General features: G+C 30.6%; 1 long non-coding RNA gene across 1 annotated transcript; it reads right to left on the bottom strand.

Moving 5' to 3' along the window:
- Positions 1–391: 391 nt before the first annotated feature.
- On the bottom strand, positions 392–5,128 carry LOC132738222 (uncharacterized). Its single transcript, XR_009626838.1, has 4 exons — positions 4,939–5,128; positions 3,843–4,280; positions 2,668–2,780; positions 392–756 (listed from the first exon to the last, which is right to left on the bottom strand). It is a non-coding gene; the product is annotated as an uncharacterized LOC132738222 (long non-coding RNA).
- Between the last annotated feature and the right edge of the window lie 7,862 nt (positions 5,129–12,990).

Raw genomic sequence — 12,990 nt, 5'->3', positions numbered from 1 at the left:
ACATAAAAGTTCATTTTCTATATCACTTTATTTGTTTCCATTAACAACAATATGTTTGATTACAAAGTCATATAAATACATCGATGACTACAGAAACGTTTACACAAAACTGATGTTTTTTGTAACAAACTTGGGAAATTAGGACTTTAATTTAACAAGCGGGAAAAGACAGGTAATGAACAAAATATAATCGACTGGTATAAAAGGTATAACAGAGATTGTTACAATATGAGTTCTGTATCACGTGACCATAACTGTTTCCCTTTCCTGAAAAAATTGTGTAAATACTCATCAATATATAATTCGGGTGCTTCAACGCTGTTAAACAATAACAAAACAGATATATCGATGTCTCTCATCCAATTTGGATAAATAAAATTAAGATCTCCAGCTGACCTCAAAGAAACAAGTTTGATTTTTCACAAGATTAGCTTGAATTGTGAAATCATCACTTCGACGTGAGGGTATGCCATCTGGCAATTGCACTTCTGCAGTTCACCATTTCATCCCAGTGAAATCTTTCATCCCCATTTGAATCTTTCGAGATCTTTGTTCGTCCTAGAATTTCATCATTTCCCATTTTATTGTCATGACATACATGGAACTCCAGAGAAACAGAGTTCAAGAAGTCTTTTGGCAGATTAAAGGTTAACGCCTCGTTCCACACGGGCGTGAGTACATTGTGCTTCGTTGATGTCTTCTTCTTTTTTGATTTCTTGCCGTTACCAAAACTGAGCAAAACTTTTACGTAGGGATCTGAAAATGTTTATATCATTGTAACTTATACAAAGAAAGGTAGTTAAAATATGTAACATTATAGAACAGAGTTATATTTCAAGAAATATCTCTTGTACGCACACGTTCGTATGCCGTTTCTTTTTTTAAAACAATTATCGTGCTTTCCTAGTCGCTACTTATTATTAATACTCGAAAAATCATTGCATGATGATAAGGTGAAAGGTTTCCCAAATAGCCGAATCCCTTAGATTTTGCCAATATTTTGACTTTGTATTTCAAAACCCAAGTAATTATAATGTTTATACCAAGGTTTGTAATAGTAAACATTCTGCATATGATTTTAAAATTTGTTATCATTTTGTATCATTATTCTCTGTTCAAGTTAAAAAAACAAGGTTTGTTTTGTTTATATACAAAGCGCGTTAAAAGTTTTATGTCATCGCGCGTATTTTATTACAGATGGCAAATTGAGTAGTTTAAGTTTTGAGGAAGGGGTTTAGGGTCGGATTCCTAGTACTTTATTATTGTTAGTGCCATTAACCCGATTGTTTTTCTAAATAAGAAAAGGTTTAAATTTAGCAGGCGCCTTTTGAGAAGAGGGAGCTAAGTAGAAAGTATTATGCGGTGTTGAATCGGACAGATGAAAATCACCGGTTAATATCACGTCCTATTGAACGTTTATCGCAACATGAAGAAATTGGTAAGTTATATAAAAATTCATTATAATATATACTGCACGTTTGTATAGTAGTTGTTCATGGAAAATCGAAACTTATGTAATGTACAAGCACGCCTGTTGTAAGTTAATGATGTTGTTATCGTTTGTCGTAAAACAGTATGGTTCTGCTGTATTATAAATTCGTGACAAAGATAACTGGCATGTTTTATGGCGCTGTATAAGTGGTAATTTGCAATATTATCATCGCATATAATTAGTTTTGACTATAAAAGCTGCCACCTTATATACCGAATGTTATAAAACTGTAAGTTTGTAACGTCGCTTTTCATTGGATATTCGTGACGATTAAACGGACTGTATACACGGCTGCTATCAATTTAGGAAAAAATCCTGTTTTTAATCTAAAAAAGAGAGTTTTCAGCATTATAAACTCGTTATTAATATTGCTGACAGTTTATATGTCCGTATATAAACGTTATTTTTTGCAATATAATATTGAGCCATAAAACCTGTCAAAATTCTTTATAGCTAATAATAAACACGGCTGCTGTCGATATATAAAAATATTACTTTTTGCTCTAAAATTGATGCTTGTTGTATTATAAATTTGTTTTAAATATTCCTGATAGCTTATTTGGCTGTATATAAACGGTTGTTTGCAATATAATCCTCGCCTCTGATTATATTTCCAAACAACCGTTTATATAAGGCCCTATAACCTGTAAAAAATCTTTATATAACAAATAATATAACCAGTCGGTCATCTTTATAACAGATAATATATTACAACCCCATCAGCAAAATATTAAGACGAAAGATAACTAAAAAGGTATATTATTAAGAAACAATCTTCTACATTTATTGACATTGGCATTCCGTATATCGTTTTAGCAGAGAAATATTGTCACAAAGCTCATTACTGAGTGACAATACGTCTGGCCCGGAGCTCTTGTTGCTTTTTTAGGAAAATTGAGTTTATTTTTCGACGACATTGGATAATTAAGTTACGATGTCAGGCCAACAGTAATTACTTTACTAAAAGTATTTTATTGGCAAAGCATGAAAACGTTCATACAAAAAATTCGACTTACCAGGTGACTGTATTAAATGGCAAAAAAAGTAATAAATGTTGTAGTTAATGACTATTTTCGTTTTATACATGAATTTATCTGATTCAATTATCTTTAAATGGCCCAATACATGTATTATTCATACTCATATATTGAATTTGTTAAAGGGTATGTACCTACCCATTGTTATTTTGCCTTCTTCAGTGTGTCGTAAGTTTCTGGGCTTTCATTACCACAACTGTTAATCTTTCAGCACTAGACAAGTAGCCTAGAGAAAATATTAGGTCACCATTCTGAAGAAAAAGCAAATTATTTTGATATGATCATTTTTTAAAGGATAACATAGAAAATATACAGTGAACGACAACGAGGTCAGATTTTCAACAAAAAAAGCAACAAGGACAGAGATATTAAAGAGACTAAAACAAGGATATCTTTTACAAGATATGTTAACTTAAAGTATGCAGACATGACATTAAAACCTTCGTGTTTTTTTTATGCTCAGATACTCTACGCTACGCAATATACTGAAGCGTCAGTAAGAATCTGAGTTTTAAAAAAAGATATATATTACATCATCAAAAACACATTGGGGTTTATCTTGAAGATTTTCTTATCGGTAAGAATCAAAGTTTAAAGGCACTTTTAAAACTTTGTCATATAAAAGCTATGGATTCCATGTAAGTTTTTTGACACGAAAGGACTGGAAATATGTTTCAAATTCTTGTATCATTTTTACATTTAACGTAGGACTGCAGTGAAATCTAATTTGCAAAATTGCAGATTATTCTATCACACTTTCTATCAAGAATTATCATTTGTATTGTGCAAAATAACCCCCCAAAAAATAGATTTAACCGCAATCGAGCTAAGAATGGCACAACAACTTAACATTTTTCTCAACTTTTGTATATTTTACCATTTGAGTGCACTAGTTGACCTAGTTTTCAACATTCAACTGTTCATTTTTGTCATTATTTTATGTCCAATAAGTAAGGCTAAGATTTAAAGGACTCCAATGAGGTCTCTGAACAAATCATTTTTCCGTTTTTTTAATTATTAATTTAAAAACCAATAAACTTGTGTGCAAATTTTCAGATCCCGTTTTTTCCAGGGAATATAGTTCTTTCTAAGTGAAAAAATGACATAACTTGAAAAAGGTTACAACGCTTTTCACCCAAAATGGGTCGAGAATGGGTCAAAAATGCAATGTTTAGTTTATTCTTTAATCATTTTAATAAATCTTTCTGTTTCAAGTGGCCCGGCTGATCTATGTTAAAATTCAAATTTATGTTTCTAGGCTTTACGACCTCAGTGGAAGTCCTTTAAAAGAAATTCATAAAGATGATGCCTACCGTTGATATTCCTTTTTGTTCCCTTTTGGCAATAGGTTTCCAGTACGTTTGTCGCTGAGAAAAATCCACATTATCTAGGGGCAATTTAACTTGTCCAATGCAGTCATGTCGCGAAATCTGGTCATAGTCAAAAATGAGCAATTCGAGAGTCATGGTATGTTAAATATCTGGATCAATTTCAAAAATAAATTCTTCGTCAAAAACAGGATTCGTAGTTTTTCTATGAACTTTGCTTTTTTACTGATTTCGTCTGTCGGGAAGAACGCATACTTTACAATATGGATCAGAAGTTCCACTAAAGTCACGTGATACAAGATTTTCTGCTTCAACAAGGTACACAGTGAGCAAGCTTGTTTTGTAGTTAAATTCGATACTAAAGTTAATACTTCCAAGAGGATCCTCCTCGATGCTTGCGACAGACTGTTGTCTTTGTAACGACTGTAATAAAAAAAAGGATAGCAATTAGTATGTAGTATGATAGACAATATATTAGCCTAATCAAACACAGTTCACCAGGATCAGTCATCGTGATCTAAATTAAATAACGGTAGTTGACAAATGGTTCTATACTTTATAAGTCTTAAATTGCTTTCACTTAGTAATTAGCAAAAGAAGTAAATGTCACATCTTGATTTTTATTGTCAAAGCCCTACTTAATTACTCTAATTCACGGAAATCCTAATGAGAATGTTCCAAATTATGTCCAGTTCTTTGGTCACGCAATGTCACGTGCACTGTGACACTTTTACGTATTATTGAAAATAAAGGAAGAGTGTCTTAACTTTTATGGCCTGGCGTATCGGCCTCAATTATTTATTTTGTAATAAAAGACTAAGGGTGTGAACAAAATGTTTGTGATTAAAAATATTTTTTTCTTTGAATAGAGGATGGGATACCTGCGGTGAATTGTATCTGTTTAATTAACTAGGTTAATAAGGTCCGAGTGTACCTCCAAACAAATTAAATAAAGAACGTGATGTTTCCTTTTTTCTTTTTGGACGTGAATAAAGTTTTAATAAATATGTTTCGATATCATACTAATGTACCCTTTGTCATGTTTTACTTTTTAAGTCTTAGTGTTAATTATCTTACATACCCTTCTATCGTAAAGTTTTGAATCTATTTTCCGGAAATCTATAGCGTCTTGCATTGATGCACGACGTTGCCTATTACCAGGTGGCATTGGGGAGGGCAGGCCATCGGTGCTTATGATAGGTGTTGATTGGAAACTATACGTGAATTCACGGAGACCCCCGAGTGATGCCGGCGTGGTCGTACCTGAACTGTTATCTGTGAAAAGAAGAAAACAATCATCTTAACCATTAATAGAATGATACAGCTAATACTCAGATTGAAAGTTATTAAAGGGAACTGATCCACAATGGAAGGCCCATCATTTCATAAATAGTGAGATAATAATGTAAAAATAATTGCAAACATAGTTTGATTGAGTCTGTACATAAAAGATAATGAACAAGTGCAACATTCCTCATGCCCTCTAGCACAGGATTGAGGGTTTTTTCAATTTTCAAAACTTAAAAAGTGCCTGGAATCAATTGATTTCCCCCCAGAAGCACCCAGAAAAAGAGTAAACAACACTTTAAATATATTATTGATTAAAGTGTATATGTTCAAGATAAAGGATTAAAAGCCTATTCATTTTTAAAGAATCTCTCGATTCATAAATTGACCTGCTTTTTGTAAAAAATTAATATCCCCCGTGCAAGATATTTCTGTTACTTAAGTATTTTTTAAAATTTATATTCCGGTAAAAAAAATAAATATGGTGCCAGTTTTTTGCTGTTTTGCAAATTTAAAAATACCACAAAGCTTTCACGGAGGAAATTTCCGGCCCAAAATGTCAAAAAACTAATGCTTTTCCTAGAGACTTTCAAAAAAGGGGAAAAACATTCAAACCTTAAAAACGACCAATTCTCAAACTGACTCCCAAAAGTTAAAAGCACCCAAAAAATAAATTGGCCCCTTTTTTAGATTTTTTGGGAAGGTAATATACAGTACGGTTAAAATTGGGGCCCCTTATTGATTTTTGATTTTCTTTTATAGAAATGCTTCGAAAAATTTAAAAGTGGGAAAGATTCTAAATTTAAAAAGGGCTTCATTAAATAATGTACAAAAAGGTCATTCATCATTTTCCCGCACTAAGGCCATAACTTGTTCAACATTTAAATATAAACGATAATGAACACGCACGTGCAGTAGGTAAAATGATTTTGATACATTCACAATATTGTTCATTCAAATACATAAAATGTTTATAAATAATGTACATGTACAGTACAAGATAACAGAAGCTTTATTTGCCTATATATATAATTATATATAATTAATGGTGACAGTTTTTAACTACTGAATTTCAATTATACCATAATTATGTAAATGTAGCCTCCATCTTTATTTATTCTTTTATTTATTTTAATTTATTTATTTTATTTTATTGCTCATAAAAAATTGGTTTTATTATTTTTTATTCAGTCTTTGGAAATACCATTAGATTTAGTACATTGAAATTTGTTTACAAATTTCACAATTTCAAATCTCGATTGCCAGTGCCCACAGTATAAATTTCCTCTATTAACAATGCATTCGATAGGTTGTATAAAATGAATATTAAAAATAAATACTACTATATAAATATATTACTTGATTTCAGGTTATTATTTGATTTAATCGAAGTCAAGTTGATTTTAGACCAATACAACAAGAATTTAAATTGTTCACGGATGAAAAAGACATGGGGAAAAATATTAACATACGCATATTAAATACTATGCAAAGCAGATAAAAAATCAGTCATAAAAGTAATTGTAAACAGGAACAACAACCATTTGAACAATTTAACATATTGCCAAATTTAAATAATCTTTTTTTTTTTTGAAAGGCCACTATTTTTTTACACTGTTTACACTGTCATTACCACCAATGATATTATATGAGCCGTGTCAGGATCCATGCTGTTCGCTTACCAACTCTATTACAAGTAGAGAAACTGATAGCGAACAGCATGGATCCTGATCAGATTGCGCGGATGCGCAGGCTGGTCGCAAACCCACTATGTTGGTTTTGTCGTGACACGGCTCAAATCAATTCCGACTACAAATCGGAAGTATTATACCAAATATCAAAAAAATGTCTCATCTGTTTTCACTATTAGTATTTAATTATATCTAATTAGATGACCATTCCATATAAAGTAATGAATGCGTGTCAATAAAATTAACTATAGACACCTACTAGCTTATTTATTCAGAATATTTGGTTCAGTTTTGTTTGATAGCTATCTTTGGTATAGTTTATTGACTTATGTTCAGTTTCTTGCCTTTGGTTGTTGTTTCTTTGTTGTTGTTGTTGTTGTTTTAATTTATTTATTTATGTTTTTGTATTTCTTTCTTTCATTTTTTCTTTCTTTCTTTCTTTTTTTCTTTCTTTCTTTCTTTCTTTCTTTTTCTTTCTTTCTTTCTTTCTTCCTTTCTTTCTTTCTTTCTTTCTTTCTTTCTTTCTTTCTTTCTTTCTTTCTTTCTTTATTTATTCATTTATCTATCTACTTATTTTTTATCTATTCTTTTTAATTCATTTATTTTTATATGTTTTTATTTTGTTGTTTTCCCTTCATTTTAGTTGTCTTTTGCTCTATTTCTGTCTTTTGTTCAGATGTTTTGTGCAGTTTGAATGTCTCTTACTTTTGTTTTCTTTTTATTACCTTGAATCAGTTGATTTGTCTCTTTCTTAATTTTATCGTCAAATACGTAATGTATATCAATGAAATACTTATATAAAAAGAAATGTATTATGTTTCATCCTTGCTGTAAAAAATAACCTCTTACCAGCAACGATTTATTCTTTTAGTACCACTGTCAAAACAGAGATGTCTCCGCAGGAAATAGGTGGAGACAGAAAGTGACATACTATTCGGATAGCTATAATGCGTGACATTTAACGGATACGCCAAGAGTAATATAAGTTTTCATCATACATATAGAATGTCACTTGTCAATGTTACCGGCAATTGTTGTCTCCCTGGCAAAACAAATTGCCAGTTAAACAGTATAATGATTCATTTCACAACCCATATATTCTGATAAAATGCCAAGCTCGTTTATTGTTGTTAGCGAATGTATACACGACAAAAATTGCTTTATTGGTGGACTTTGGTAACTGCTGTCGATTTAAAGCATAACGTAAAGATAATATCATCATTTTTGCAGTACATTCACATTTGACAGAATATTTTCAACCCGACCAAAATATTATACGCCGCTTCGTAAGGTCAAAAGATAAAGGAAATAAATTACTCCTGGTGATTTTGAAAATACTTAACATTGTGTATTTAGAATTTTCGGTTCATATTGAAACAAACCTATTTTAATCAAGCAAAAATAACGGAAATGTTGTAGAAATGCGTATTGAAATAAAAATTTGTTTCTTGAGCTTCATTTGAGCTAAGCTATGTCATATAATTAATATGCTAGATTTTTTAGCTACACGTGTATATTATACCCCTTTTTAATTATGAATACTCTCCTCAAGATTGTCAACTTCTTGAAAATATGTCTCATAATTATGTTTGCATTATTTTGTCCGCAAACATTTTGATCACTTTTAAATAACCTAATAGTCTATTAACCTATAAAATACAAGACGCATTAAACTTCTGGTCATTCACTTACATTATTTCCCTAGACTATGTAATGTCTTTATGTCTGTAATAATAATTATTATACAATGATTTAGCAATAAAAGACAAAACACTTTTATATTTATATTTTATTATTCTTCTAGAGGACACGCGATCAAGGGAATAACCTCAAGGCATTAACTTTCTTTTATACATAAAACATGATGTAATATATATTTTATATATTGTTGCTAACTTATTTTGTCATCATATTGCTATTAAAATGATAATCATTTTCATCATTGTTATCATTCTTATCATTACAATCATCATCATCATCATCATCATTATCATCACCACCACCATCATCATCATCTTCGTCATCATGATTTGATTGATATAAATAATCACCACTCATCATCATCTTCGTCATCATGATTTGATTGTTATAAATTATCACCACCATCGTAATCATTATTATCATCTTCTTTCATTGGCATTTTTATAATAATTATCATTTTCGTCGTCGATCATCTTCATCATTTTTATTTTCTTATTTCCTATATAATCATTATTTTTTATAATCATTATCATCATAATTATCATCATGTTATGTAGAGCATATTGTAAAATTGTTTTCGGAGACATACATTTATACTAAAATTTAGATTCAAAATTTGACTTAAAGGCGACAAAATTCCTTTCTGTTAAAAATTGTGAAAATGTTTTAGATCATGAAATTCAAGAAAAGCCATTTCTTATTCCAGTTACAGATAGATTTATTTCTCAACATAAAATGTACGTCTACATGGCAATGACATATTTGTCAACATACAAAATATTTACACTTACATTTATACTTGCAGTTTTTCACGCTTGTTTTTGATCCCATTGGCAGACAGTCACATACTGTGTACAAAGCTAATATTTTTTATCGAGAATCTCTTGGCTAAACATGTATAACTGTTGTGATCTTTTTGGTCAATAGGGTAAACTGTATGATAGGGCTATTATTGACATATTATATCGGTGTTTTTCTGAGACCTTAGAAAAAAAATATCGCTAGAATTTCTAATTTGGAAAAATAAAAAAGCTGGTGTTAGTTCAGATATTTAGGAAAACTGCATGATTTAGAATAGAAAATATATACACATGTATAAGTAAATTAGTGTGGCAAAAGCCTGAATCTATTTTTTACCTTAATTGTGTATTTTCTTCGCTTCCTGGAATGCACCAGTACTGGGGTCATATAAGGAAATATGATTGTTGCCCAAGTAAAGATCGAGTCCACGATGCTAAGGTGGATGTTAGTTAAGAATATTTACAGTAAAAACACTCGGGCTGCCAGACAAACGTTGCAATTACACTAAACTATATAATTTTCTAGCTCTTTCCAATATTTATTAATGAAAAGCAACAAAATATGGGACTGAATTGTTCAAAATTTAATTAAAATTTCACTTTTGTGCGAAGCAAATCCGAAAATACTTTTACAGCTCCTTGTATCAAATTTGGAATATTTTTATTGAAAGAACACCATGACATAAGTAAAATCACTGAAAGACCCCATTCTTTACTCTAATTATAGACTAAAGAATTTACAGTGGTCTCGTTACCTTATACAAAAGACTGGCCTCATAAGACATGTTTAACTGTCTAAAATACAGTCAAACTTCGTCCGCTCGAACTCTGAAGGCCTGGAAAAATTTGTTTGAGAGATCAGTAGTTCGGGCCGACCGAGGTGTATATCATATTTCACGTAGGACATAGGCCTGAATGTTTTCCAGCTTACCTCGGTCGAATGACAAATATGTCAAAGTAATTGTTTGTTAGTACATCAGTCTGTATGAATGTTAAATGTATGTAAATGGAGACGGGGTTGAATTAACACGTAAATAAGTAAAGTCAGCGGGGCATATGCTCATTCCTTTGATGGATAATTAATTGATTCGTACGAATGTTAGAGGAACAGTGTAATTAAAATATCAATGATGTTATTATTGTGGTATTATTGTACGAGAAAACCTTCTCAAGGTGAAATTCAGAACAACATTCAAACCAAACAATAAAGTGACCTTGTGTGTTATAAAATAAATGCTAAACTTATAGCAATTATTTTTAAACAGAACGACCATTGATCATAATGTACTTTGCGCACACAGTCTTGGAGCTATAAGTGATAAAAGCCTGCTGTGTTATATTAAGAATATTGACGCGTTGTTTGTCTTTTGTTACCGGTCTAATTACAAAATAAGCAAAGGAGTGAACTTCAAATTATAAAATGCCAATTTCCATACTTGAATTTTTAGCGTATTCCAAATCCTAACTTAAATTGAAAAGTAAAATTAAAGTTTGTCGAAGAAAACGCTGAAATGTGTTATAATGGGCCACTGTGATGCTCCAAAATCAATGTCTCGTTACGCCCTAGGGAAGTGGACGACAAATAATTCCATTTTCGGTGTTTTCTAATACTACAAAAATATTTATGAAACAGCAGGTTTTTGCCGTCAATTTTCTGTATCTGTCAGGGGGAAAACTTTGCTATAATCAAATCTGTCTCTTTCCAAAAAACATTATCGGACTATTTTAAGACAGAAAATAGGCCTCAAGATACTCGTCCACACGAAAGATCAGGAATGTATCACTTAATATTGCAAAAAGCAGGCAACTAGAACTGAAACAATTGAACCGCGTTTGAAAACGTATAAATATCTTAAAAGCGTCTTTCCATATTTGTTTAAATGCGGATGGGTGATCACGTGCTAAATTGTCGAATTGCAATTTGACGATTACTTCGTTTTGAAACTTCTGGCGACTCTCCTGTAATACTTTAAACTTTCCTGAATGGTGGCATTCTATGATTATAATATAACTTTGTGTTGATATTTTTTTTAATCAAACAAAAGTCTTCTATAAGTGTATTTTTAATATTTATTTTGTTGTTGTTGTTTTTATTTATTTGTCTGATTTCCCTTTTGTTTCATAACATTAATAAATATTTTAACAAGGAGTAGTAACTTTGCTTAAAGGAATTTGATCTTTAAATGCAGAGGAAATTTGTTGGAACAAAAATGATAAGAAACTATTATTTACTTTGATAAAAATGTTTGTCAAGGTTGTTGATAAAAAGTAATGCGTTTGGGAAAAACATTAATGGGGGTTTTGGTTGACAAAATTGTTTTTGAGACAGGCTAATAAACATTTGAGCCGCGTCCCGACAAAACCAACATAATGGGTTTGCGACCAGCATGGATCCGCGCAGTCTGATCAGGATCCATGCTGTTCACTTACAAACAATTTAACAAGAAGAAAAACTGATAGCGTAAAGCATGGATCCTGATCAGACTTCGCTGATGCGCAGGCTGGTCTGGATCCATGCTGGTCGCAAATCATTTATGTTGGTTTTGTCATGATGTTGCTCATTCAACTTGTATATGTGTATACACTAGACAGTATAAAATATGTTTTAAACCTATAATAAATCTTGATATAATATTATATTGCATAAGAAACATTTTGCAAATGTACGTAATTGGTGTGAGAAAACACAGTTAAATTTCCAAATTTTCTTCTGTTTTTTCTTAAAGTGAATGTGTCATCAATGACACGATTAATTTAAGTATTAGATATTTATAACAAATACAATATAATTGTATATTTTAGATACCATTTTAGCATAACATTTGAAGCCTTTTGTGTGTGTCTTTAAATATTGTTTTGAAGGCCACATTTAAAATTTAGCTACAGTATATTGTTTGATTTATCACAGATAAAATACATCAAGCGTTTATTTTATTGTATTTAATCAGAGAGATTAACTTTCTTTTATATTGAAGTAACTTATTCAATCAAGTTAAGATGTACTGCCCGTTGAAACGTTTCAATGGCATTGCTATTGAAAACATTATTCATTGTTCATTTTACGAAACTTTCATTAAAAATAACGTCTAAACATTCATTACAGTAGATCAATTGTCAACTTATTTTAAAATACATAAAAAAAATAATATTCTAACAGACAAACAAAAAACTTCATGAAGAACCAACAAGATGTTTGTTTAAATTGGTGTAACATCTATCACTACATTTACATTATTTCCCTATGTTATAAGTAAGATGTTTTAAAGTTTAAAATAAAACAAATGATTAAGCAATCGGTAATATTTCATACATTATTCTATTAAATTTTTATTTTATTCAAGACCAGAGAACACTCCGTCAAAGAAATTCCAATCTCTATAAGAAAGTAAAATACTTATTTTCCGTTATTACATTATGTTTTCTGTAAAATAACATAATATTCATTTTTATTCTTTATATTTAAATAATAATGGTCGAACTCTTCCAAAATTGAATTTGTAGGCTAGTTTATGAAAACAATTTGTTTTCATATTATATAGCATAATTTGGAAATATTGATTGAATATTTCAGTTTCAATAAAATGCGAGTGATATAGTGATTTATAGATGAGCTTAAAAGGATATAACGTATAACAGGTTATTTAAGTGAAATGG

The sequence above is a fragment of the Ruditapes philippinarum genome, unplaced genomic scaffold (genome assembly GCF_026571515.1).
Source record: "Ruditapes philippinarum isolate M1 unplaced genomic scaffold, ASM2657151v2 ctg7964_1_1_1_1, whole genome shotgun sequence".
Classification (NCBI taxonomy): domain Eukaryota; kingdom Metazoa; phylum Mollusca; class Bivalvia; order Venerida; family Veneridae; genus Ruditapes; species Ruditapes philippinarum.
Note: the sequence above shows the minus strand (reverse complement) of the source record. Positions and strands in the feature narration are given on the sequence as shown.